The sequence below is a fragment of the Panthera onca genome, chromosome A1, assembly GCF_046562875.1.
Source record: "Panthera onca isolate mPanOnc1 chromosome A1, mPanOnc1 haplotype 2, whole genome shotgun sequence".
NCBI classification, from domain to species: Eukaryota; Metazoa; Chordata; class Mammalia; order Carnivora; family Felidae; genus Panthera; species Panthera onca.
Window position 1 is genome coordinate 214,191,777 of NC_138339.1, and position 12,007 is coordinate 214,203,783.

Sequence of the window (12,007 nt, forward strand, 5' to 3'; positions counted from 1 at the left end):
GTTGATGTAGACTATTCTGTGAAATTTAGAATTATTGAAGATAAGGGTCTACAATAGTATAGAAAAAAAAATAATAATAATAGCCTTTATGACACATTTATTATGTGTCTGACACTTGATTTATATGATTTTATTTAACCCTAATAAAATTACAAAAAGGTAATTTTTATTAGTTACATTTATTGAAAGGCTAAATATCTTCCCCCAAGTTGCATGGCTCTCTAGTGGCAGAACTGGTATTTAAATTCAGGTTTTCTGGCACCAAAACACATGAGCTTTTCAGTCTGACATGATGTCTTTTAACCATTCTTTACCTCACTTAAAAAAATATGCCCAAGAGATGCCTGGGTGGCTCAGTGGGTTGAGCGGCTGACTCTTGATTTCGGTTCAAGTCATGATCTCATGGTCCGTGAGACTGAGGCCGGCATTGGGCTCTGCACTGGGTGTGGAGCCTGCTTAGGATTCTCTGTTTCCCACCCTCTGCCCATCCCCCACTCGCTCGCGCGCACGCACGCGCGCGCGCGCTCTCTCTCTCTCTCTCTCTCAAAATAAATAAATAAACATAAAAAAAATATATGCCCAAGAATGTTGACATTCGGTGACTCGGAAAAAGTAGGGATATCTTCCCACTCAGTTCCTAAAAATAGCTGAAAAGTTTTAATGATCTTAAAAATCAGTGTCATCTATTCATTCGTTTATTTTTGAGAAGGTGGGAGTAGAAACGTTGGTCCTTATCAACAAAAAACTAATAGCATTTAAGTTGGAGAAAATTACAAAATAAAATTCAGTCTTTCCTAAACAGAGAAGAAAAAGGGAACTTACCTGATTGGAGAGAAGATAATATCGATTGAGTGTCTACTATTCTCATCAGGCATTCCCTGAGTTCATAATTCTTAACAGATCCAAATTGGAAAACATCATCTTTACCCCCAGACCAGCTCTTCCTCCTTCTTCATTCTGTATCTTGGGTAATGTCACCTGAATCTACCAAGTCAATTAAGCCAGAATCTTTGTTGTTTTCTCTACTCCCATTTCCTTACCCTCCTCTCAATCTTGCCAGCTCATAGGACATGGGTGTTCTTACTTTGCTTGAGTAGTACAGATTGTGCTTTCCAATCACTGTGTTGGTCCTTACTCTCACCAGCAGGACCTAGGTCCATATCCAGCTCACACAGAGTGTAATTCAGCTTTTGAAACCTTTGCAGTCAACTGGGTATAAAATTATAGCTCATTGTTATGTCAGTTTCCTGAGTTATTTATGATGTCTTAGCTTTCTGAGTGTATCTCTCTGTAAGTTGCCTGTTGACATACTTTGCCCATTTTTCTATTGAGGTCACTGTCTTTTTCTTGTTGATTTGTTTATTAGATTTCTTATTTGATTTATGTTCTATATTCTAGATGGGAATCCCTCATCCAGTTGACACATTGTAAAGGCTCTTCTCCCATTTTGAAGTATGTTTCTAACATTATCCATGTTCCCTTTGCATAACATAAATCCTTAACTTTGATGTACTCTCTAATCAACTTTATCCCATGTTTTTTGGAAGTTTTTGCTTAAAAAGTCCTTCACTGCCTCAACACCAGATACATTTTAAAATAAATTTATCATGGATCTCAAAGATCTAACTGGAATTTTGTTGCAACTACAACAAATATGGGGAGAGTTGATATCTTTACAATTTTAAGTCCTTTGGGTCAAGAACAAGGAATGCTACTCATTCACTTGTTTTTGTTTTTGTTTTTGTTTTCTATGTCCTTTATTAGAACTCTTATGTTTTCTCAAAGAGGACTTATATAATCTTGGTTAATTACCCAACATTTTTCAGTTGTTGATATGTGAACGGTATCTTGCCTTTTTAAAATAACATTTTCTAGCTGTTTGCTGTTGGAAATGCTCTCATAATCTCATCACATACCCATCAAGTTCTTATAATTTACCTGTTGATTCTATTGGTTCTTTTCAGTAGGTAAGTATAGCACCTGAAAAAACTGATAATTTTGTTTCTTTCTTTCCAATTCCTTTATTTCTTTCTTTTATTCAGGGCTGGCCAGGATTTCCAGCATTATAGTGTTGGTTGTAATATATAGCGGGTTTTGACAATATTTCTCTTGTTCCAGTCTTAGCAGGAATGGACTTAAATTTTTTCCATTAAGTAAAAATGGTTTTGGAATATAACGATCATCCATTTAAGGGAATTAAAGAAATCCTTTTCTACTCTTAGTTTGCTAAGAGTTTTTATCATAAATAAGTAAAGAATGCTTTTTCTGCATCAAATGAAATTACCATGAGTTTTAAAATTTTAATCTATTAATGTTCTGAATTATGTTGGCAGAATCCCTAATGACTAACCATTAATTAATCAAGCTGTATTATTTTAAAACATACTGTTGGAATCAAATAGCTGATATTTCAGAATATTTTTCATCTAGTTGCATAAGAGAAAAAGGCATATAGTTTTCTTTCTTTGTTTATACTGTGTTCATCTCATTTATACCAAGTTTATGAAATGAGCATGCAGCATTTGGTTTTGTCTCTTCTGGAATAACTTACAATGCAGATAAAAATGTATTGTTCCTCAAGACTTTGATAGAACTCACCTGAAAAACCATTTGGGCCTACAGTGTTTTGAGAGGCAGAAGTTATCAATTGTCACTTAATTTCTTTAAAACTTACTAGTCTATTCAAGTTCCCTATTTCTTCAGTTTTGACATGTAATATGTTTTCCATTTTCTCTAAATTTTCAAATTTTTTAGGTCATAACATTTCTAGTATTTTAATTTTTTTTGAAAATGTTAGCCGCTGCTAAAGATTTCAAACAACATAGAAAAGTTGAAAGAAGGGGCACCTGGGTGGCTCAGTCGGTTGGGCATCCGACTTCGGCTCAGGTCACGATCTCACTGTCCGTGAGTTCGAGCCCCGCGTCGGGCTCTGTGCTGACTGCTCAGAGCCTGGAGCCTGTTTCAGATTCTGTGTCTCCCTCTCTCTCTGACCCTCCCCCATTCATGCTCTGTCTCTCTCTGTCTCAAAAATAAATAAACGTTAAAAAAAAAAAATTTAAAGTTGAAAGAAGAAACTGAAAAACCCACTTCAAATCTTATGCCCCTGAAATAATTGTAATGTAAACATCTCAATGTATATAGTTATACAGACATTTTTCTGTATGTACAGAGTTATAATATTATCATTAATAATAATAGCAAACACGTATAGTACTTGATATTATCACAACAGATACAGATAGAACAATCACATACATGTAAAGATAAAAGAATGGATGCCTGGACAGCTAAAAGATGATGGATAGATAGATGACCGATCATATATTTGTATTATAAACCCATAACGAAAAAGGCATTTTTATATTTGTTGAGTACAAATGCATCCCTCCCCATGGTTCTGTTTATCAAACACATGAATGAAAAAATGAATAAATGTGCAATGCTATGTGCAAACACTGTTAGGAACCACACACCTTTTATTTATATAATCTTCCCCAGACCCTTGCAAGAAGATAGTATCATCCCAATTTTACAGTTGAGGAAAATGAAACTGAAGATAAACAACTTGCCCAGGGTTAAAAAAGTGACAAGAAAAGGGCAGGATTCCGGCATCAGGTCTGTCCAACTCTGATACCCGCTCACTTTCCACTGTACCTCACTGATAATCAGAATAGCCCAGAATAAGGGAAAGACAAAAATGCAGAGGGGCCAAAAGAAATACCAGGAATCTGTAGTTCCTTTTTTGAATAAGGATTTATGAAATTCCTCCTAGACATCAACCCTAGGGACCGGCTTTCAGTGGCTCCTAAACAGGACTCCCACCTTTTATCTCTACGAAGTGAACAGCGTAACCCTTAGCTCTGCTCTGGAGCGTGGGGCAGAACAAAAGGGAGACGTAAAAGAAAAGAGATGGTTCCCAAAGGCTTCCTGTGTAAAAACAGGGGGAAAAAAAAGGTAGGTAACTGGAGGAGGGAGGGACAGTGCCCTACATCAACAGTGATGAGCAGAGAAAAGGGCCCTGTGGGGGACAAAAGCAAGCTGTATCCCTGTCACATCCTCTTTCTGAAATAGTACCCATTTAGGTCCACCAGTTAGGAAAAAGGCCCTCTCTGCGCTGACCACATAGAAGTTCCCCCTTCTTCCTGCTGCATGCGCTACACTGGATGCAGTGTATCAACCTGACGGGGTGGCCTTACCAGGGCAAAATTACACCACCGTCATCCTGCCTCCTGCAGAGAAGCTTCCGATAAGTCCGTCCCCATCATGGCTCACTTTGTATCCGGCCACTTTAACAAGTCATTAGAACACACAGTTGGCTTTATGATATCTATTATTTAAGATGAACAGATACATCAATAAAAAGAATGATAACCCAATTCAGGGGTGGATGGGTAATTATTTTTGGTGATTTGCATATTATCAAAAGCCCCAATTGAAAATTGCAGATTTCTTAACATTATTTTTTTAAAATTTTTTAATGTTTATTTATTTTTGAGAGAGGGAGCAGAGAGTGAGGGAGACACAGAATCCGAAGAAGGCTCTAGGCTCTGAGCTGTCAGCGCAGAGCCCACGAGGCTTGAACTCATGAACCGTGCGATCATGACCTGAGCCGAAAGTCGGCTGCTTAACCGACTGGGCCACCACCCCAAGCGCCCCTCTTAACATTATTTTAAAATATCACCAACTCTCTAAAAAAGGTATGTGCTCTGGAGGAACACAATACATATCTGCATTGGAAAAAACTGGGGGGCCCTGCTCATGTCTTTATGTAAGCCTGAATTTTTGTTGAAGTATAAAACATACACACAGAAACGTGCACAAATTATAAGCATACAGCTCAGTAAATTTTCACAAAATGAGTACATCCCAGTAGCCAGCACTCATGTCAAGAAACAGAGTTAGTGCTAACTCCCCAGAAATTGCTTCACGTTTTCGAGTCACGACTTGCCATCTGTAGACAACCAGTGCTCTGACTTTGAATGCCCCAGGCTCACTTTGTCATAAACCCACATTTATAAACTCTGTAAATGAAACCATTCAGTGTGTATTCTTCCCTGTCTGGCATCTTTCCCTCAACCTTATACTGGTGAGATTGATAAATGTCGCTGCCAATTAGCAATAGTTGATTCGTTCTCTCTGCTGTGTAGTATGCCCTTGTAGGCAACTACCAAAAATTATTTAATTCACTCAATATGGGTGGACATTTGGGTCATTTCCAGTTTGGAGCTAATGTGAATGGTTGTCCGCAGTTTTTTACCATTTGATGGTTGTTAACATACTCCTGCCAAAAGTCACACCACATGTGGATGTGAAATTCCAGGGCTGATAAATTCCTATGGCTATAGGAAGCAAACACAAATGCCAAAGAGCTTTTCCCTTGCCTGGGAAATTTCAAGATATGGTTACTGTATAAGGCAGTTATATGCAATTCACTGCATAATGCTAATAGTCATAAGCCAGTGAGAAGCAAATAAAGTTAGTGAATTTGCAGATAAAGAATATGGATCTATGTGGTCCCAGGAATAGCTGGCTATTTTTAAAAACGCTCTGCCTTTAGCAAAGCTTGGTAAGTTTCTCATGTTATGATAATGTGACACTCCTAGGATTTAACATAACACCACAATGATTGACTTAAAACTCTGCAAGGTAGGTGGCAATGGGCATTGTTCCCATTTTCCAGAAAAGGGAGTTTAGGCAGATCACTTTCTCTCCTTCTCGCACCATTCACGACAGTCAGTATTGGCATCGCATTGTAAGCTGCGAGCTGTCCCCATCGGTCCTCCATGAAGTCAGCCTGGCAGGATGCCCCTCGTGTTGCCTGCAAGGCCGTGGGCGGAGCCACAGCCTTGAGGTGGGAGGAATTCTATTAATACTTTAGACTTTTATAGTACTCTGCCTCTGGAGGACTTAGAGCATCCTTTCACAATTGCTGGCCAAAATTTGTGACTCATATGCCAGCACTGAAGAAATGTCGTTTTGGAGATAGGCTTTCATGTGGCTCTTGCAGGGACTTCCGGGCTCCCTATAGGAGCTGATATCTCATCCTTGGTTATTATGTTCAGAGTCAAAAAACTGATGACCTAGGCAAGGGGTAATTCCCTTTTCTCCTGTAAACGTCACTCACAGCATCCCAGCTCTTAGGCTTTCTGGCGTCCTCACCTTTCTCTTTGGGCCATGCATTCCTTTGGCTGTCTGGCGAAGCCTGCAGACTCTTTCCCAGAAAACTGTCTTAAAACGTATAAAATAAAATGCACGAGGGGCGCCTGGGTGGCTTAGTCAGGGGAGCATCGGACTTCAGTTCAGGTCTTGATCTTGCGGTTCCTGAATTCAAGCCCCGAATTGGGTTCTGTGCTGATAGCCCCGAGCCTGGAGCCTGCTTCAATTCTCTCCCTCTCTCTTTGCACCTTCCCCACTTGCACTCTGTCTCTCTCCCTCAAGGATAAAATAAACATTAAACACTTTTTTTTTTTTAATAAAATGCACTGGACTACAAAGGAAATCAAGTGTATCAAAATGCAGTTATCTAATAAAAAAGTAAAACAAAACAAATTTGCGATATAGTAATATGTGTGCTTTCTTATTGAATATAACAAGATTTAGGGCTGGGAAAATGATTAACATCATTTCATTTCTTTTTTTTTTTTTTTTAATTTTTAACGTTTATTTATTTTTGAGAGAGAGAGAGACAGAGCATGAACGGGGAAGGGGCAGAGAGAGAGGGAGACACAGATCTGAAGCAGGCTCCAGGCTCTGAGCCATCAGCCCAGAGCCTGACGCGGGGCTTGAACTCACGGACCGTGAGATCGTGACCTGAGCTGAAGTCGGATGCTTAACCGACTGAGCCACCCAGGCGCCCCAATTAACATCATTTCAAAGTAATAATAGGCATTTACAAAATTTGATGACATCTACAACAATTGTAATATTAAAATATATTTTTTAAATATTTTCATTTCTATTGGTGACAAAGTCATAGATACTAATACTTCTGTGGTTTGTTGTCCATATTTACAGTTGAAAGAAATTTTGAATTTCCATTAAAGGTTCCCATCTAAATTCATAGCCCTCCTAAACGCCATCACACCCCTCTTGAAATCTATTCCCACCTCCGTGCCCCAGAGATGGTCCCTGTGCTAGACACACATATACACATTTCTACACAGCATTAGCTGTCTGGGGCCCACCAACCCTTTTCCAGAAAGTTGGACTCTGAGCCAGTCCTACTTGAGCTTGTGACTATGATTGTCAGACTTGGCTAGTATGGCCAAACAAAAGTTGACCTTGACTTTAATTGCTGCCTTCTCTTGTCAGTTCCCAGCATGACTTTCTGTGATGGGCTGAGAAACAGGCCTTCTTTTAAATGATGTTCTTGCTCTTTGGTAACTAGCAAGGAAGTTGAGAGAATATCCAGAAATTGTTGTTAACTTTAAGTTGATGCTAATCAGGTTGATGAAAACATTGTGGTTATGTATGTAAGAAAATGTCCATATTTTTTAGAGATGCTTACTGAAGTACATAAGGATAAGTAATATAACTGGGATTTGTGATTAAAAATTTTAAATTACTCTCAGTAGAAAGGAGACTGAATGAAATGAGAGTGGTGAAAATTTGAAAATTCTGGACTCTGGGTGATGGCTGTATGGGAGTTAAACTATTTTCTCTACTTGCGTGTATGTTTAAGATTTGTTATTATTAAAAATCCTTTAAAAATAGTTTCTGGACCAGGAAATTAGGTAAAGAATGCTTTTTTTATAGTGCTAGTTTGCTTCTTTACAATACTTATTATTTAATTTCTTTCCATGCACAATACGACTTGATTGTATTGTGTCTCTTATATATGCAAATTTTATTTTTATTTTATTTCATTCATTTTTCATTTTTTTAATGTTTGTTTATTATTGAGAGACAGAGACAGAGCATGAGTAGGGGAGGGGCAGAGAGAGAGGGAGACACAGAATCTGAAGCAGGTTCTAGGCTCTGAGCTGTCAGCACGGAGCCCGGCGTGGGGTTTGAACTCACCAACCGCGAGATCATGACCTGAGTCAGACGCTTAACCGACTGAGCCACCCAGGCGCCCCGATTTATTTTTACTTTAGAGAGAGAGAGGAGGGGAGAGGGGCAGAGAGAGAGAGAAACCGACACAGGGCTCGATCCATCCCACGACCCTAGGATCATGACCTGAGGAGAAATCAAGAGTCAGACACTCAACCGAGTGAGCCACCCAGGCACCCCACTTCTATATACAAGTTTTGAAAATTGGTTTCACTCATACCCTTTGCCAGTTGTTGGGCATGACCTTGCTCTCTAAGAGTTTATATTCAAGTTGGAAGAGATCATGTATATACATGAAACCATAGTTGGGAAGCAACATAAGACAGAGTACGGTATAAATGCCAAAACATGTAATAAAGATGGGAAGTGTGATAGGAGTTCAGGAAAGGCAAAGTCTGTGAGGACTGGGGGCCAGGCTGGTGACTTCAGGTCAGCAGTAGCTGTCTATCAGTCTCAGAAATTTGCATTCATTGCCTCTTGCTGGTTTAGACTTCTTTATGAGCACTCATTTCTCCAACAGTGGAATTGTTGGTGACTTCCTAAAGCTCAGAAGCGACAACATTCTTGCTCCCCATATCTCCCTGTCCCCTTCCCTCAGAGGCTGTGTTTGACCCATTCTGAGTCTCCATTTACGTGCGCCCTCCTGTTCAGGACTGCTCTGCTTCACCTTTCTGTCCCAGATGGCGAACTACAACCCAGATGCTAAGTACTACTGTGAACATTCTTACCCACTCAACCCAGAGTGGTCCCTGGCCTTGTGTGGTGGTGGCAGGAAGCCAGGGGACTACTGTGCCTGAACCCAAACGTTGCCTCAGAGGACAGCCCCCTTCTTGCCAAGTGCTGGCGAAGGGGACTCTGACCAGCAAGAAAGCTTCACACAGATCTGCCATGAGGGGACAATGAAAGCAAAGGTGTGGATGCCTCAGCACAATGGTGGAGACCAAGTGGCAGAGCCACTGGGACCACAACCACAGCCCTCAGGATGGGCTAGAAATGATCTCTCAGAGCAGGAAAAAAAAAAAAAAAAGAAAGAAAAGAAAAGAAAAGAAATTACTAGAAGGCATTTAAGAAGGCCTAAGTCCTAGATGATCTAAATTAAAAAATAAATAAGTAAATAAATTTAAAAGTTGTTTTTTCACATTGCTTAGATCATTTAAGCCAAAGTAACTTTTTCTTTTTCTTTCTTTCTTTTTTTTTTTTAATCTTTGTTTAATTCTCATTCTGAATTATCTGAGGCATCATGGCCAGGTTACTTGGCCAGGCTGAGCTAGCAAGGAGAGAAGGGGTATGTCCATATAACTGTGCTGCCATCCACACAAAAGCTGGAGACTGCCTTGGTTGAAATAGCCTTTTGATCCTTTCAGGACTTCTTTCTTGGCTTAGAATGACAACCTTGAAGTACAAGAGAAAACATGAAATCCATGGTACTTAAGAGAGGTAGGATTCAAGGAATCTGCCCAGGACACACGCCCTGACAGATACGCAAAACTTCCACCTATCGGGGCACCTAGCGAGGCCACCACTCTCTGGGACCTGTCTTCCTTGTCTCCACATTGCTCCCCACACCTTCTTGGGTAAGGGGGCTACATAAGAGACTCAGATCTGTATGCCTTCATTTTATTCCATCTCTCACCTTTAAGGGGGCAAAACTCACATCGTCTTAACAACAACAACAAAATGACCGCTGCTGTTCTGTGTCTAGGGGAGAAGCTCCTCAAAGGAAAAGTCATCAGGGTCACCTTGATTTTTGAAAGTGTCCTAGAAGGTGACCCTGATGGCAAGATGGGAGAGGGAAACTACTTCTTACTGGGAAAGGGGCTATAGTATCAGGAGACACATGGATCCTTGGGTTACATATGAAACAAATCACATTTCCCTGCTTTGGTTGAGAACCCCCTACACACATGTGCACACACATAAAATACAATCATTCCTATTTCTTGGCTTCCCTAAAGTTCTATTTATCTACCGTTAGAGCAATGATCACATTATACTATATTATTTCTGGCATACTTGTATGTTTTTATCATTAAACTTGTGAATGTTTTCTTTGTATCTTTCACCTATAAAATATGGGCATGTGTTAAGAATTGTGTGTTGAATGAATATTTGAGTAAATGGCTACTATACATATTTTTAACAAGACGGAAATCCAACTCACCCGTCGGAGTCAAGTCTTATTTTTCACGAAGGACCTGATGCCAGGTGTGTTCTTACCTCTCTGCTTGTCCCTGAACCATTTAGATGAACCCAGGACTTCAGAAAGCATTACTTCTGTGATGACCCACACACTCCTCCATGTGCTTTAGTTTCTGGCAGAGGAAGAGGTGTGGACAGGCTGGTGTGGGTATGTCACCCTCACTGGGCCTGGCAGAGCTGGCCCGGGTGCACTGCCCAATACAGGGATCAGCTGATTTCCAAGAACAGCAATGACCTGGTGAGTAAAAGAAGTGGGTAGGCATGGCTTTTGAGTCATTTGGCGAATGCCTGGAAGCTAATCCTTCCTGCAGCACCCTCTCCCCCCATACGGAGCTTCCTCTTTCCTGACACTGTATCCAAAATTCCATCATCATTAGTTATTCAGGCTTTGGGGTATTTTGGAGCTTCTAATTAGCAAGTGATTTCTTAACTTGGTATCTGTGTAGGATTTTGGAATGCTGAGGGACATGGGGAGAGGTGAGGAGGACAAAGAAAAAAAAGAAATGAGAGAGAGAGAGAGCGATAGACAGATTTTGTCTCCCTTCCAGTAGTCGTGTGCATAGGATAACACTTCCTAGAACACCGTCAGCCCTTCCAAAATTGTTCAGACAATATTGAGAAGCAGTGTGGGCAGGGGGGGCCAGGGGTGGGAGGAAGGTCAGGACTCACCGCACAAATTCTTAAACACATGCTTTGTCTCCCAGCCTCAGAGCACTTGAAAACTCAAGCACAGAAGAGAAATGAAAGAAAAGAAGGCACTGCAGTGTTAGCATGCCCCAGACACACACTTCCAGGCTCCCCTCTCCATCCAGATGATATCTGAAGGACAGTCTTTTTTCTAGGTGAAGGCTAAGAATTTGAAAGGAAACACAGGACTGTATTTTCCAATCCCAAATCGGAACGTTGGTTCCCACATATCTATAAATTTATCTGTGAAGTCTTAAAAAAAAAGGAAAATAAGTTGTGTTTAGTTTACATGTAATAAATCTTCTTTATTGACTAGTGGATTTCATGTTTTTGGCTTCCGTTCCAGGAGAGGGGTCTCAATGCAGGAGAGGGGTCTCAATGCAGAGGGGTCTCAATGCAACCATGTGCACAAGCTGGCCCCTGGAATCTGCATTTCCCTTGCCTCTCATGCAGGACCAGCCAGTAATTTTGTTGTGCTTTCTTTTCTCGTAAGTAGATATTCACTCTTGTGCCTCTTTTTGTATTTGTGATTTGCACTCCGTTTCATCAAGAGGACCTCCATCTTAGGTGTGTTTCCGTCCCCACAGAGCTGGATTTGCCCTTTTATACACCTGCTAATGCAGTACACATTATTAAATAGAAAATCTCAATTTATAAGTGTCCTGACAACCCTGATTCTCAGTTAACTGGAATGTTCGCTGCATAACTTGTCCTAGGGGCAAGTAATGAAATTAGAAGGGAAAAGCAGATGGTAGGGATTTCTAACTTTAGAAACGTAGCAAGTGTTCTACCTGGTTCCCAGTCATTTGTCCACCTCTCTGCACAGAAGTGCATGGTAACATCTAACACTTACCTCGTTAGTAAGCTGGGCACCTTTTAGTCCTCAAGGGCACCCCTTGAGGTGGGTACCCTAACTGTACTCACAGATAAGGAAACTGAGGCATAAGAAGGTCAGCAAATTCCCCAAGGTTACACCTAATGTACAGGGTACAACTGGGACCTGACCAGGCCATCAGGTCCAGGATCCAGGGTCCTCACCTCTAAGCTATATCACCTGTATAGGATCGTT

The 12,007-nt window shown here is 40.7% G+C and overlaps 1 long non-coding RNA gene across 4 annotated transcripts in view; it reads right to left on the reverse strand.

Moving 5' to 3' along the window:
• Nucleotides 1-12,007, reverse strand: part of LOC132682053 (uncharacterized) — a 32,295-nt gene that overhangs the window by 18,551 nt on the left and 1,737 nt on the right. For 3 of the 4 annotated variants that reach the window (XR_013550180.2, XR_013550176.2, XR_013550179.2), the window contains exon 1: nt 823-1,177. This is a non-coding gene — a long non-coding RNA (uncharacterized LOC132682053). Of the gene's footprint in view, nt 1-822; nt 1,178-10,269; nt 10,487-12,007 lie in introns of those variants that run through there. The other variant, XR_009611432.3, reaches the window with a different exon arrangement.